General features: G+C 33.9%; 1 non-coding gene across 1 annotated transcript; it reads right to left on the bottom strand.

The window, feature by feature from the left end:
- Positions 1 to 8,258: 8,258 nt before the first annotated feature.
- On the bottom strand, positions 8,259 to 8,365 carry LOC139903622 (small nucleolar RNA R71). The gene has a single exon (XR_011778432.1). It is a non-coding gene; the product is annotated as a small nucleolar RNA R71 (small nucleolar RNA).
- Positions 8,366 to 16,843: the final 8,478 nt, after the last annotated feature.

Raw genomic sequence — 16,843 nt, 5'->3', positions numbered from 1 at the left:
AATTATAATTTAATTTTTAAATACTTATGATTTAATAATTAAAATTAGAAACTTATGATATGATTAATAATTCATTATTAATTAATAATACTTATGATATGACTTAAAATTTATTATTAATTAATAATACTTATATTATGATTAATATTTAATTAAATTAATTAAATACTTATGTTATATTAATTATATCATTTAAACTTATGTTAACTTTAATAATTCATTTTAATTTAATTAAACTTATGTTATGACATAATTATACATATTTAACTTTAATAAACATTATAACTTATATTATTATTACAACTTACACTTTTAAAACTCATGTTGACTATGTTTGACCAAGTTTGACTTTTGGGTTGACTTTCGGTTGACTTTCGGTTGACTTTGACTTTCAGTTGACTTTTATTGACTTTCTAATTAAGGAAACTTTCCTAACTTAAAAACTTTCTAAAAATAGAAACTTTCTAAATATGGAAACTTTCTAAATTTGGAAACTTTTCAAAAATAGAAACTTTCCTAAAATAGAAACTTTTCAAAAATAGAAACTTTTCAAAATAGAAACTTTCCAAAAATGGAAACCTGCTAAAAATAGAAACTTTCTAAAAATAGAAAGTGTGTGTCCGTACGCTGTTCCGATCAAACCGATGCATGTTGAGTATTGTTCTATGTCTACTTGCAACATGTACAATAGCGATCATACTAAGACTTGACCTAAGTTAGTTATTTATATCGACCTGCTTTATTTATAGGTCGGCGTTGTGATCATTTCTGATCACTTTACTTCTTTGGCTGTTTGCATTTTTATGTGGTTACTTCATTTGCTTTAAGGTGAGTTATAGTCCCATTTTCTATTTTAAATCTTTTGAGATGAGAATAAATGCAATTTATATTATAGTTTGGACACAAGTGGAAATTGGTTTAAATTATTCATTTTGAGTTGAACAAAAATATTCCCTAGTCTGGTAACTGTAATCACTGGTTTCTACTGGTGAACGCAAATCCTACGGATAGATCTATCGGGTTTGACAACCCCGTTTCGAGCTAGTCGCGCTAGCAATTTATAATCTGAATGTTTAGTACTTAGTATTTTGTTGTAGATACACTTGTTCAGTGTATATTATTTATTGTGTTTGGCAAGGGTAAATAAATGGTTAAGTGGTTACCAGGTGGCTCACGGAAAATAGAATAATGTTTTTATATGTTTCTAGCATATAATTTTGTGGTCCAAAAAGGAGTTTTTATGTTTTCAAACATAAATTTTTATCGTTTAAATTAAATATTGTTTGCATATTTATGATGGCAGCTTTTGTTAAACATTAACTTGCATTCTATTTTGATACATTTTATAGTGGATGTTGTTGACTTTGTTTAGGTCAACTTTTGGTTAAGTAATAATGTATGGTTTTTCTAAACTTACATATTTTGGTAGGTTTCCTTTATAGGAAATCATTTTTAAATAAAGAATGCAAGGTTATTTATCAAATTCATATAGAGTTATGATCAAGCTATGGGACCAAGATAACGATGGTCGTCAAGTGTACTTTGACGGATCGTTAAAGTTGGTATCAGAGCGTTGGTTGTGGGGAATTAGGCTGCATTGATGTCGTTACCCGAGTCAATAGGGTGCATTAGTGAGTCTAGTCTACAGCCCGGCCTATAATATATTATTATATGTGATTATTTGTATCGTATTGGTATGTATATTGTTATCATACATACACCCCTATTATATTCTGAATCAGGGAGGAACTCCCATTCTGATTTAAACGTATTCTCCGACTCATGCGAACTTATCCTTATAAGAACACCTTGGGTAGTGAAACCGAGGGATGTCATTCTTGACTTCTGAAATTCTCGACATTTCTATGTCATCTATTATTCTTGACTCATGTGAATGTTTGAGTTATATTACGCGAGATGTCATTCTTGACTTCTAAATGCTCGGCATTTCAATGTCAGCTATTATGTTTAGGTATATAACATTCTTGTTATATTACGTGCCTTTGTGCTGTTGTGCCTATGTGCTTTGGTTTTTGAACCGGAAGACGTCATTCTGGACTTTTAGAGATTTTTGGTACTTCAAAGACATTTCTATGTCATCGTTACTCCTTTTCGTTACTTATGATGTTTTGTCTCTTGTGCTATCCTTAGCACATTGTTTAAGAAATTGTTTTAGAGAAATTGTGTGGAAATCCGAGGTTGATCGCATGTCCTGACATCATGTAGTGCTATTGGAATGGAACTATGAATTAGTGAAATATAATGGCGTCAGGCCAACGTGATTATATTACGTTAATTCATAAAGAAGTCCCAATATTGTGACATGAGGAATAGGAAGCGAGTCAAAGAAAATTTTTACACTACGCATTTAGAAGTTCCGATGTATTACATGGATAGGGGAAAATATTCATTATCTTATTTGTTGATATACGAGAAGCTCATTTTAACCAGATTATCTATCTCATGCTCTATCCTTCATAGCTTACTTGATTAGCAACAGCTTCGCTCAGGAACAGTTTTAGCCCAAGGACTTATGTCCTGATAATAGTCAAAACAACATTTAACTCATTGGTTTTCATGACCTCGTAACATTAGTTGGTTAAATGTCGCATGACGATTCAAGTCATTTACTCGATCTTTCACGATCTTACTTCAACTTGTAACCTCTGAAATACAGATACTCTGTTTATCATAGGGAGTTTTACACATTTGTTTAATTGGGTGGTTCTCACGGATTTATGGGTGAATAGAAGTAATGAAATATTTTATCATTTATACAATTTATAAAATCATATATGTACGTATGGATTCAAATGAATAAATTTACCCTTACCTATTTTGGCTAGTATACACTAAATCATATCTTCAAAATCATTTTAAAACCACTCATTTATTGAGATGTTTGACTAAGTCAATTTATTTTATATAAAATGGTACACGATGTACATACTTCTAAATTTACTAAGAACTTCGTTCCGTTTATGTTGTCACATCAAACATTTAAAGCTTTTTCAAAACTCCTTTGATTTATTTTATCAAATTTTCGCATTACTCTACAGAGTGTTTGGATCACAGTTCTTCTCATCCTCCGTTTAAGGATGAAACTTACCATTAAGTTCATTGATAGAAGCTCTTACACCACTTTAGATGCCAGTTTTATAAAGTTTATGCGAGAGTCTTCGCGTTCATAAAATTTTCCCTCTTATGGTTGGACATGACCGAAACGCGGACAGATAAATCAATTTTCTAGGGTACACTCGGTGGTCACCCTATTGTAGAAAAGGCGCTAGGTGGGTTTCTACCCCAACTGTTGTTATAGTGGGTATCATGGATATATATTACACTAGACCATTTGAGGAGTTTCTACTTTCAATATTCGCTGTCAACCGCAACACCCTCATAAACGTCAATCCTAGGATTCAATACTTTGAGGTGCACGAAATTATTTTTAGAGATTCATCTCACCTGGAGTCAGCCATTCTTTATAGTCCACGATTCACGTTTCCTTTCATCCACATATAACTTTAAGAATATGGATGAATCCTAGATTTCCTTGCTCATTGTATAAGGAAGTTCACTCTCGTTGAAATATTACACCTTTCGTACGTCTTCCTTTCGGAAATGTAATGAAAATTTACTTTGAAGTCCATGATCCTCGTTATCTCCATTGAGAGAATTGCCTTATATATCTATGCCACCGATGTGACTACTCTATATATTTCTTCCTTCATTGATGCAACTATATTTCATTCGTCCCAGTTCGTTCCCTTGGGGAGCTCCTGTTTTGTTTATTAAGAAGAAAGATGGTTCATTTCGGATGTGCATTGATTATCGTGAATTGAACAAGCTTACGGTTAAGAATCGTTACACTCTTCTGAGAATTGATGATCTGTTCGATCAACTTCAAGGTTCGTCCGTTTATTCTAAGATTGATCTTCGTTCCGGTTATCACCAACTGCGGGCTAAAGAAACTGATATTCTGAAAGCCGCTTTCGGTACCCGTTATGGTCACTATGAATTTCTTGTTATGTCGTTTGGATTAACCAACGCACCTACTTTGTTCATGGACCTCATGAACCGTGTGTGTATACCCTATCTGGACAAATTCGTTATTGTTTTCATCGACGACATCCTTATTTATTCCATAAGTGATGAAGAGCACGAGGAAAATTTGAAGTTAGTGCTTGATTTATTAAGAAAAGAAGAGTTGTACGCTAAGTTCTCTAAGTGTGCTTTCTGGTTAAGAGAAGTTCAATTCCTTGGACATATTGTTAGTAAACAGGAAATACAAGTTGATCCTGCCAAGATTGAGACAATTAAAAAGTGGGGAATTCCGAAAACTCCTACTCAAATTCGCAAGTTTCAAGGATTAGCAGGCTACTATAGAAGGTTCATTCAAGATTTTTCACGAGTAGCGAAACCTCTAACTGTTTTAACGCATAAGGGGAAGAAGTACGAGTGGAAGAGTGAACAAGAGTCTGCTTTCCAAACTCTGAAGAAGAAGTTAACTTCTGCACCGATATTATCACTACCTGAGGGTAATGATGATTTTGTTATCTATTGTGATGCTTTGTGTCAAGACTTTGGTTGTGTTTTGATGCACCGAAAGAAAGTCATTTCTTACGCATCACTTCAATTGAAGATTCATGAACAGAATTATACAACCCATGATGTAGAATTGGGAGCTGCTGTGTTCGCACTCAAGAATTGGAGACTGATAAGGCTAAAAAGGAACATATATTTCATAGCAAAATCCCCCAAGAAAGACAAGATTTTAGTTGCAATTGTTCCATTTTCGAGTAATATTCGTTTATTTTAAATAAGTGCGAAGACAAAAGGCGAAAACGAAGATTTGAAGACGCAAAGGTCCAAAAAGCTCAAAAGTACAAGATACAATCAAAAAGGTTCAAATTATTGATGAAGAACGTCTAAAAATGACAAGAGTACGAGTTACAAAACGCAAAGTACACGATATAAAATAGTACGCAAGGACGTTCGAAAATCCGGAACCGGGACATGAACAAACTCTCAACGCTCGACGCAACGGTGTAAAAATTACGAGTCAACTATGCACAAGAATAAAATATAATATTTAAATAATTCATAATAAGAATAATATTAAATAATAAAAAGTTGTTAATTGAGCATAGTTCAGGGGTCGTAAATGAAAATTCAATTTCATATTTTGCCTATAAGGCGATGATTTACGATCAAAATGAGGGACGACCTTTTTCTATCAATTTTCTATCGATCCATCTATCTATTATCAATATCAATTATCAATATCTATATTCTATATCTCTATCATAATGTTAACTTAATAAGATATAACAATAATCTTAATTTTAATTTTAAATTATGATAATAATAAGATTTATGATAGAGATCGTTTGAGTGTGTAAGTCGAAAATCTGTCCGTGTAACGCTACGCTATTTTTAATCATTGTAAGTTATGTTCAACCTTTTTACATTAATGTCTCGTAGCTAAGTTATTATTATGCTTATTTAAAACGAAGTAATCATGATGTTGGGCTAATTACTAAAATTGGGTAATTGGGCTTTGTACCATAATTGGGGTTTGGACAAAAGAACGACACTTGTGGAAATTAGACTATGGGCTATTAATGGGCTTTATATTTGTTTAACTAAATGATAGTTTGTTAATATTAATATAAAGATTTACAATTGGGCGTCCCTATAAATTACCATATACACTCAATCGGACACGATGGGCGGGGTATTTATATGTACGAATAATCGTTCATTTAACCGGACACGGGAATGGATTAATAGCCACTAGAATAATTAAAACAGGGGTGAAAACTATGTACAAGGACACTTGGTATAATTGATAACAAAATATTAAAACCTTGGGTTACACTCAGTCGACATCCTGGTGTAATTATTAAACAAAGTATTAAAATCTTGTTATAGTTTAAGTCCCCAATTAGTTGGAATATTTAACTTCGGGTATAAGGATAATTTGACGAGGATACTCGCACTTTATATTTATAACTGATGGACTGTTATGGACAAAAACCAGACGGACATATTAAATAATCCAAGACAAAGGACAATTAATCCATGGGCAAAAAAAACTAAAATCAACACGTCAAACATCATGATTACGGAAGTTTAAATAAGCATAATTCTTTTATTTCATATTTAATTTCCTTTATTTTATATTTAATTGCACTTCTAATTATCGCATTTTTATTGTTATTGTATTTAATTGCACTTTTAATTATCGTACTTTTTAATTATCGCAAGTTTATTTTATCGCACTTTTATTATTCGCAATTTCATTATCGTTATTTACTTTATGCTTTAATTTAAGTCTTGTATTTATTTTTAATATTTTACATTTGGTTTTAACTGCGACTAAAGTTTTAAAATCGACAAACCGGTCATTAAACGGTAAAAACCCCCCTTTATAATAATAATACTACTTATATTATATATTTTTGTAAAAATATAGTTTTATAAAAATATAGTGTTAAACTTCACTGCGTCCCTGTGGAACGAACCGGACTTACTAAAAACTACACTACAGTACGATTAGGTACACTGCCTATAAGTGTTGTAGCAAGGTTTAGGTATTTCCACTCGATAAATAAATAAATAACTTGTGTAAAATTGTAGCATATTTAATAGTATTTCGCACTAAAAATAATACTATTTTGTATACACCCCCGACACACATCAAGTTTTTGGCGCCGCTGCCGGGGACCGCTAAAACGCTATATTTTTAATTTATATTTGTGAAAATATAAGTTTGTAAAAAAAAAAAAAAAAAATAACGTAAAAAAAAAACGTAAAGAAAAAAAACGTAAAAAAAAAAAAAAAACGTAAAAAAAAAAAACAAAAACGTAAAAAAAAAAAAAAAAAAAAACGTAAAAAAAAAAAAAAAACGTAAAAAAAAAATTATTAAAAAAAAATATATTTTTAAGATTTTGTCTATAAAAAAAATGTTTTTTTAGTTTTAGTACCTTTAGATATTTAGACTATAGTCGCAACTTTTAGTATTAAGTTTAGTTTTGCCATAGTTATTTTCTTATTTTTATTTTTCGATGCCTTTTACCTATGTATCAATTACAATTCCAATTAGTAATCTCTATTTGTAGTTTTAATTTTAAGATAGTGATAGTTATAAGGTTGGATTAACCGCGTGTTTACAAATCACTCTTCGTCTTTTTCATTTTTTGACACTTTTCGACGCGCAATCTATTTCTTCCTTATTTCTCGTCATTCTAGTTATAGGACATAGAATTTTATCTACTTCTTATCTAATATTTCTTAAACGAAAAGGAAAATTATCTAAGTGGTTAAGTTAATAGACGTTGACATTTTTCTGGTTCGTAGTAATAGTTGGATTTGTACGTGGACCAGGTTATTGGAGCCAAACAGTCCTCAATTATATTGAGACCAAACGAATCCTGCCCCTCTGCTGCATCTTTTGGCTATTCGAAACGTGGGCAAAATCAGAAAAGTCTATTAATTGGATAGCTTATATAAGTTTTTCTTATTATTTTTATAACTAATAGGATATTCTGTGAATGCACCGAGCAAGACGTTCACCACCTTTTGTACGTTCACCACCTGTAACTAGATCAAGACATTTAACAAATATAGCTGCCGTTGATTTTTCTTTAGACTCGTCATCAAGTCGACCGAGTACTTCAACTCAAATTTCCGATAATCCAGTTTTTGAAACCAATATCACAATTGAGAATCCGGAGAATACTCAGGGACAATTCCGAGACCCTGATCCATTAATTATTCCTCCGGAACCACCAATCATTCAAACAGAGATTGTTGAGGAAGAAACCATTAAATCAGAAACCTCTAGTGATTCAGATACAACACTTCCAATCATGGAAAATCTAGAACCTCTAAGTATGGAAGATCGAATGAGAGCTAAGCGCACTGGCCAAGGTCACGCCATTATTAAACCAGAAGTTAATGCTCCAGATTATGAAATTAAAGGACAAATTCTACACATGGTAACTAATCAGTGCCAATATAGTGGTACAGCGAATGAAGACCCGAACGAACATCTTCGTACGTTTAATAGAATTTGTACGCTATTCAAAATCCGAGAAGTGGAAGACGAACAAATCTATCTCATGTTGTTTCGCTGGACTTTAAAGGGAGAAGCCAAAGATTGGTTAGAATCGTTACCTGAAGGGGCGATTGACACATGGGATGTTTTAGTTGAAAAATTTCTTAAACAATTCTTTCCGGCATCCAAAGCCGTGAGACTTCAAGGAGAAATTGTTACGTTCGCGCAAAAGCCAAATGAAACATTATATGAGGCATGGACAAGATTCGGAAGGATGTTGAGAGGATGTCCTCAACACGGTTTAGACACTTATCAAATATTACAAATATTCTACCAAGGTGTCAACGTTGCTACACGGAAAGACATCGACATAACAGCTGGTGGATCCATTATGAAGAAAACCGCAACTGAAGCTTACAAAATTATTGATAACACAGCCTCTCACTCGCATGAGTGGCACCAAGAAAAAGATATCTTTCGATCATCTAAAGCGGCTAGAGCCGATTCTAGCCATGACTTTGATTCCGTTTCCGCAAAAATAGATGCTTTCGAAAGACGAATGGAAAAGATGAATAAAGATATTCACACAATACGAATCAGTTGTGAGCAATGCGGTGGACCACACTTATTGAAAGATTGTCACATTGAACCAACGATGGAACAATGAGAGAATGTTTCCTATATGAACCAAAGGTCGGGAAATAATTATCAAAATAATTATCAACCGCCAAGGCTAAACTTAAATCGAAATCAAAACATTCTTTACAATCCAAAAGGACCCGAAAATAACTGGTATAACCAACAAGGTCCGAATAACCAACCGACTCAAAACAACACTTTCAATCAACAAAGACCTAGCTTGTATAAACCACCACAACAACCCGAAGAGAAAAAGCCAAATCTAGAAGAAATGATGGCAAAGCTGATTGAATCTCAAACACAATTCATTACATCTCAAACCCAAACGAACGAGAGGTTTGATCAGTCATTAAGAACTCAACAAGCTTCCATTTTGAATCTTGAAAAACACGTAGGTACTCTTGCTAGCATGATGAGTGAGAGGGAACAAGGAAAGCTACCGAGTAATACTGAAGTAAATCCTCGGAATGAGAATGTTAATATGGTTTCAACGAATTCTGAAAAACCAGCACCAGAAGATGGGAAGGTTTTAGATGAGAGTAACAATGAAGAAGTTACACCACCACCACCCGAGTATGTAAAGCCAGTGGTGGCACCATACAAACCACCCATCCCGTTTCCAAGAAAAGGAGTTGAGTATGAGCAAGTGATAGGTAATAAAGATTGTGATACCTCTGGAAAGAAGAAGAAGAAAAAGAATAAGAAAGTGCAAGAAACAAAAGCCGTAAATATAAACCCGGTGAAGACAGTTCCACCAAAACCTCCACCTAGGGTAGGTGATCCGGGTGAATTTATTGTTCCTTGTCTACTTAGTGATTGTGTCATGTATGATGCACTAGCAGATTTAGGTGCAAGTGTAAGTGTTATGCCTCTTTCTTTATATAAGAGATTAGGTGTAGGTAAGTTAAGTCCAACGGATATGAGTGTTCGACTCTTTGATCAAACCATTAAGCACCCAGTTGGAATTGCTGACAACCTACCCGTTCAAGTAGGCAATTTAACCTTTCTAGTCGAATTTATTGTCATTGACATAGAAGAGGACCCAAACATTCCTCTAATTTTAGGTCGCCCATTCTTAGCGTCCACCAAGGCGTTATTTGATGTAGGAAATGGAAGAATGACACTTAAAAGTGGTGACAAATCGATCACCTTTATGATTCGAAAGTCTAAATCTCCACCAGCCAAAACCGTTGAACCAGTAAAAACAATTGGTAAGAACCATGTGGTTTTACCAACTCCAACGGTAATACTTAGCAATAATGAAACGCCTAAGTGTGGGGAAAATGAAGTAACACCTAATGATGACATGATAACAAAGAACCCCGTTGTTGATACGAAATTAAATGATCCCGTTATTAATAGTTCAATGAAGAAACTTATTAAACGGATTCGCGATGCTAGAACCAAGGGGAACTTTAAGTTATGTAACCGGTTAGTATCCAATCTATCACCTAAAGAAAAGGAGAAACTAGTTGAAATTGTGGATATTACACAGGAATCCGACCAATGGCTTAAAGAAAAAGTCACGGATATGCAAGTTGATTATGGACCAAGAGAAATTAACGATGAAGTTAATCACAATTTTGACACCACGGCTACCTAAGTGTGGGGAGATTCAAATGTTCTAAAAAGAAAATGCTATCTAGAGTTAGTTGTTCTGTTCTCGTGTAGTTCCGAGAATTGAACCCGATTGGTCTTTTCCGCTAGCAGACACTAAAGAACTAGTTTTCTCCCTCCATTCTGAATTTTTGTTTTGTAGGTCTTATATGAAATTAATATGCTTTTAAGTTTTGTGTGATATTTAAAAACAAAATTTACTTTATTACATTAAGTTTAAAAAAATTGATTTCTGAAATTCGTCGTGAGTTGAAGACTAGGTCGTTGAGCCGAAATTGCTTTACCCGAGGGCGGGGCGACAAATTTTGTTATCATTTAATTTTATTGATCTAAAGTATGCAAAAAAAAAAATATTATATTAATTTTTGAACGTAGGGGTTATATACCAAACTTCAAAAATATGTATATATGTTTGTATTTTATGTTATGTACACAACAGGGTAAAACAGCGCACTTTCAAAGACTGTCATTAAGTTCAACAAAAAGCTACTAATTTTGATGACAAGGCGCAAAATATCAAATGTGATGTAAAATAATATGCTTACAAACTGGGTATTTTTAATCACTTTTCTACACTAATCACCCTCATGAATTTATAATTATAGTCTGATTTCATGCAAATGAGGGCATTGCATGATCTCAAGTGTGGGGAAGGGTTATAAATTCTCTCAGGTTTACACTTAGTTTATTTGCCAAATTTTGTGAAAATTTGAAAAATTTTCAATTAAATGAACTCAAAATCATGTTTATACATATTTATGAACGATGAAAACTAGGTGATAATACCGAAATTATCGTTACCTCGAAAAGGACATAAATTGAGAAACACCCTAAAACGCTTGAATTCATTTAAAATGAAATAGAAGAAAATAAAAAGGCAAAGAAAGAAACTAAGTGTGGGAAGAATGTACCAAGTTATTCAATTTAAAACATATATCACATATTTTTGTACAAGATTATTGCAGGTACTTTTGCTTTGGACGATACTAATCAGTTTTACCCGGTTTACTGTAATACATTTGAAAGAAAGATGGATCTACACGATGAATCAATTCCATCATTAAAAGGAAGTAAAGTCTTCCGAAAAAGACACGCGCTTCTTGATTTAGGTCATGAAGTTGTCGTCCAGACCAGCTGTAGGTTAACGAAAAATCTAGAAAAGTCATCTCTAAAATCAGCAGGAAATCCACGGACCTCAGCATCAAACAGGGTCGCCAAGTGGTCAGATTTATCCTAACCATGAGAAGGATTTATCTCGTACAATGGGGAGGCACCGTGCAAATTAGCTTGATAAGACTAATGAATCAGATCCCCAGAAAAGGATAATCTCCTTAAAGATTAAAAATCAGCTTTTAAGACTGATAATACTCAATCCTAGAGATTGACCTTAAAGATTGAGAATTCAAACTCATGGAATTCGATGATATCTAAACTCGAGCATGAACGAGAAAATATTTTGATCAAAAATACAAACCGATTTGTTTTCTGAAAAATCATTTTCAATGCGTTCATTACCATTAAACGTAAAATCCTGGAAATTCAACAGAATTCATTAGGTCACCTGAACCAAATCGGGTGTCAACCGTAAGAACGGTGGTTGCGTAGCATGGTCGGAGACAGGACCTTGTGCCAGACCGAAAAATCATAGGATGATCTTTACTATTGCTCCTACCAAGGATAGTACTAGCATCCGACACGTAATTAGACCATGAACAAATGCATGTCATTAGACATTGCCTTAACAGTTTCTTGTTCATCGCTTTCCTTTACAACCGGACGGTAGTTTACCGAAAGGTAATATACGGAACAAGTAAATTGGATGTGTGCTTTCCGATACCGGGATAGCAGTGGATTACACGAGCCTAAAAGTTTTTAGCCAAACTATTGATCCACAAATATATTTTGCAACACCAATGGTGGATCAAATCGGAAAACTTATCTAGGGTAAAATCTAGATTGAATTTTCAAAAGATCAAATGTTTTCCTAAAGATCCAATTTCCTTAAGGATCTACATTTTTATAGTCATGTGGGACTGTAAACCGCCTTTCAAATGTGCACTTTGCTTTAGAAACCGAAAGTAAATCGGCTATTTGATTGCAAGTGTCGTTGACCTAAACCCGAGGAAACTGTGGATGACACACCCACCTTTAACCATGGTTCTATTGTTAATATCATTGTTTATACCGCTCTATCAAAATCACTGATGTACAAAGTGTGAAGAATAAAGAAGTGATTCGTGTGATGTATTATATTATTTCAAGACTGTATTGCTTGAGGACTAGCAACGCTCAAGTGTGGGGATATTGATAAGGCTAAAAAGGAACATATATTTCATAGCAAAATCCCCCAAGAAAGACAAGATTTTAGTTGCAATTGTTCCATTTTCGAGTAATATTCGTTTATTTTAAATAAATGCGAAGACAAAAGGCGAAAACGAAGATTTGAAGACGCAAAGGTCCAAAAAGCTCAAAAGTACAAGATACAATCAAAAAGGTTCAAATTATTGATGAAGAACGTCTAAAAATGACAAGAGTACGAGTTACAAAACGCAAAGTACACGATATAAAATAGTACGCAAGGACGTTCGAAAATCCGGAACCGGGACATGAACCAACTCTCAACGCTCGACGCAACGGTGTAAAAATTACGAGTCAACTATGCACAAGAATAAAATATAATATTTAAATAATTCATAATAAGAATAATATTAAATAATAAAAAGTTGTTAATTGAGCATAGTTCAGGGGTCGTAAATGAAAATTCAATTTCATATTTTGCCTATAAGGCGATGATTTACGATCAAAATGAGGGACGACCTTTTTCTATCAATTTTCTATCGATCCATCTATCTATTTTAAATATCAATTATCAATATCTATATTCTATATCTCTATCATAATGTTAACTTAATAAGATATAACAATAATCTTAATTTTAATTTTAAATTATGATAATAATAAGATTTATGATAGAGATCGTTTGAGTGTGTAAGTCGAAATTCTGTCCGTGTAACGCTACGCTATTTTTAATCATTGTAAGTTATGTTCAACCTTTTTACATTAATGTCTCGTAGCAAAGTTATTATTATGCTTATTTAAAACGAAGTAATCATGATGTTGGCTAATTACTAAAATTGGGTAATTGGGCTTTGTACCATAATTGGGGTTTGGACAAAAGAACGACACTTGTGGAAATTAGACTATGGGCTATTAATGGGCTTTATATTTGTTTAACTAAATGATAGTTTGTTAATGTTAATATAAAGATTTACAATTGGGCGTCCCTATAAATTACCATATACACTCAATCGGACACGATGGGCGGGGTATTTATATGTACGAATAATCGTTCATTTAACCGGACACGGGAATGGATTAATAGCCACTAGAATAATTAAAACAGGGGTGAAAATTATGTACAAGGACACTTGTTATAATTGATAACAAAATATTAAAACCTTGGGTTACACTCAGTCGACATCCTGGTGTAATTATTAAACAAAGTATTAAAATCTTGTTACAGTTTAAGTCCCCAATTAGTTGGAATATTTAACTTCGGGTATAAGGATAATTTGAAGAGGATACTCGCACTTTATATTTATAACTGATGGACTGTTATGGACAAAAACCAGACGGACATATTAAATAATCCAGGACAAAGGACAATTAACCCATGGGCAAAAAAAACTAAAATCAACACGTCAAACATCATGATTACGGAAGTTTAAATAAGCATAATTCTTTTATTTCATATTTAATTTCCTTTATTTTATATTTAATTGCAGTTCTAATTATCGCATTTTTATTGTTATTGTATTTAATTGCACTTTTAATTATCGTACTTTTTAATTATCGCAAGTTTATTTTATCGCACTTTTATTATTCACAATTTCATTATCGTTATTTACTTTATGCTTTAATTTAAGTCTTGTATTTATTTTTAATATTTTACATTTGGTTTTAACTGCGACTAAAGTTTTAAAATCGACAAACCGGTCATTAAACGGTAAAAACCCCCCTTTATAATAATAATACTACTTATATTATATATTTTTGTAAAAATATAGTTTTATAAAAATATAGTGTTAAACTTCACTGCGTCCCTGTGGAACGAACCGGACTTACTAAAAACTACACTACAGTACGATTAGGTACACTGCTTATAAGTGTTGTAGCAAGGTTTAGGTATTTCCCATCCGTAAAAATAATAAAACTTGTGTAAAATTTCGTCGAATTTCGTATTAAAAATAAACACTATTTCGTACCCCTCGCGACACACACAGAGACATTACTTATATGGGGTCAAAAGTACTGTGTACACTGATCACAAAAGTCTTCAACATATCCTTGATCAGAAACAGTTGAATATGAGGCAACGAAGATGGATTGAGATGTTGAATGATTATGATTGTGAACATTTATATCATTCGAGAAAGGCCAACGTTGTGGCCGATGCGTTAAGTCATTAAGAAAGGGCTGAACCTCGCAGGTTTGGAGCCTTGAATATGACAATTCGAACAAACCTCGCAAGGCAGATTCTTGAGGCACAACAAGAAGCCTCGAAGGAGGAGAATTTTGTAAGGGGAAGGTCCGAGGCTTGAGTAAATAGTTAGAGGTACGAACCGATGGTACTCGGTATTTTACGGGACGCCTTTGGGTTCCGAAGTTTGGTGATCTGTGACAACTTGTTTTAGATGAGGCTCATAAATCTAGGTACTCTATTCATCCTGGTTCAGGAAAGATGTATCATGATCTTAAGGAGCTGTATTGGTGGTCTAATTTGAAAGCTGACGTGGCTACGTATGTAGCTAAGTGTTTGACCTGTGCCAAGGTTAAAGCTGAACATCAAAAACCTTCTGGACTTTTGGTGCAACCTGAGATTCCTGAGTGTAAGTGAGAAGGTATTACGATGGACTTGTTGTGAAATTACCGAGAGTTGTGGGTGGTTATGATACCATTTGGGGTGATTGTTGACCGACCCACTAAGTCAGCTCACTTTTTGCCGATTAAGGAAACGGATTCGATGGAGAAGCTTACTCGTTTATATTTGAAGGAGATTGTTTCTAGACATGGTGTTCCTGTATCTATTATTTCAGACCGAAACAGCCGATTTGTATCGAGGTTTTGGCGATCCTTATAGGAATCTTTGGGAACTAAGTTAGATATGAGCACTGCTTATCATCCGCAGATGGATGGTCAGAGTGAAAGGACCATTCAAACATTAGAAGACATGTTGCGAGCGTGTGTTATTAATCTCGGTAATGGGTGGGATAGATATTTGCCGCTAGCTGAATTTTCTTATAACAACAGTTATCATGCAAGTATTAAAGCTGCACCGTTTGAAGCTCTGTATGGTAGAAAGTGTAGGTCTCCTATCTGTTGGAATGAGGTTGGGGATGCTCAACTCACAGGTCCAAAAATTATTCATGAGACTACCGAGAAGATTGTATAGATCAAAGGAAGGTTAAGAATCGCCAGGATTCGGCAAAAGAGTTATGCCGAGGTTAGATGAAAAGATTTAGAATTTCAAGTTGGTGATCTTGTCATGTTAAAGGTATCACTCTGGAAGGGTGTGGTACAATTTGGTAAGAGAGGAAAGTTGAATCCTCGATTTGTTGGACCGTTTGAGATTATCGAAAGAATTGGACCCGTGGCTTATCGTTTGAAATTGCCACAAGAGCTTAGCATTTTTCATAACGTTTTCATGTATCAAATCTGAAGGAGTGTTTGGCCGAGGCTAATGAAGCCATTCTTCTTGATGAACTTCATGTTGATAAACAACTCCATTTTATTGAGGAACCTGTTGAAATTATGGATCGGGAGGTTAAGACTCTCAAATAGAGTAGAATTCCTATTGTTTGAGTTAGATGAAATGCCAGACGCGGTCCCGAGTTCACTTGGGAGTGTGAAGATCAGATGAAGCAGAAGTACTCGCATTTGTTCCCAGATGCCAAGTCAACCCCTGCACCTGCTTAAATTTCGGGACGAAATTTCCGTAACGGGAAGGTACTGTAACGACCCTACTTTTTCCGTTATCTTTTACCGTTAATTATTTAATGACCGTTAATTATTATTCATGCCACGTCATTTCTATGACCTATATTATTATTTTTATAATAACATATTAAATATTATGTGTTATATGAATATTTGTATTCATATTATAAGTTGTACATTTCTACGTGTCGTGGATTTCTATCCGGCGAATCTTTTCGTTTTTCAAACCAACGGTCAGACTTTTAGGATTTTTAAATCCAAATTATTTTAAATATGATATTTTGATGTCATATGATTATATATAATATTTATATATTTTATTTGTCGCGTGTGCGTTATCTCTCCGATTATTTAATCGCATAGCGGTGTTTTCGAGTTTCGGGCTTCGTTCAGGCATTCGGGCCACAAGCAATTATACATATTATCATTTAAGGCCAATGGGGCCCAACCCATGTGAAAATTTCGTCCAAAGTCCATCAGGGGGGGGGGAGGGGGTTTGTGCATTTTTTTGGAAATTAGCACTCATTA

The sequence above is a fragment of the Rutidosis leptorrhynchoides genome, chromosome 3 (genome assembly GCF_046630445.1).
Source record: "Rutidosis leptorrhynchoides isolate AG116_Rl617_1_P2 chromosome 3, CSIRO_AGI_Rlap_v1, whole genome shotgun sequence".
Classification (NCBI taxonomy): Eukaryota; Viridiplantae; Streptophyta; class Magnoliopsida; order Asterales; family Asteraceae; genus Rutidosis; species Rutidosis leptorrhynchoides.
This window is presented reverse-complemented; position numbering and strand designations above follow the sequence as displayed.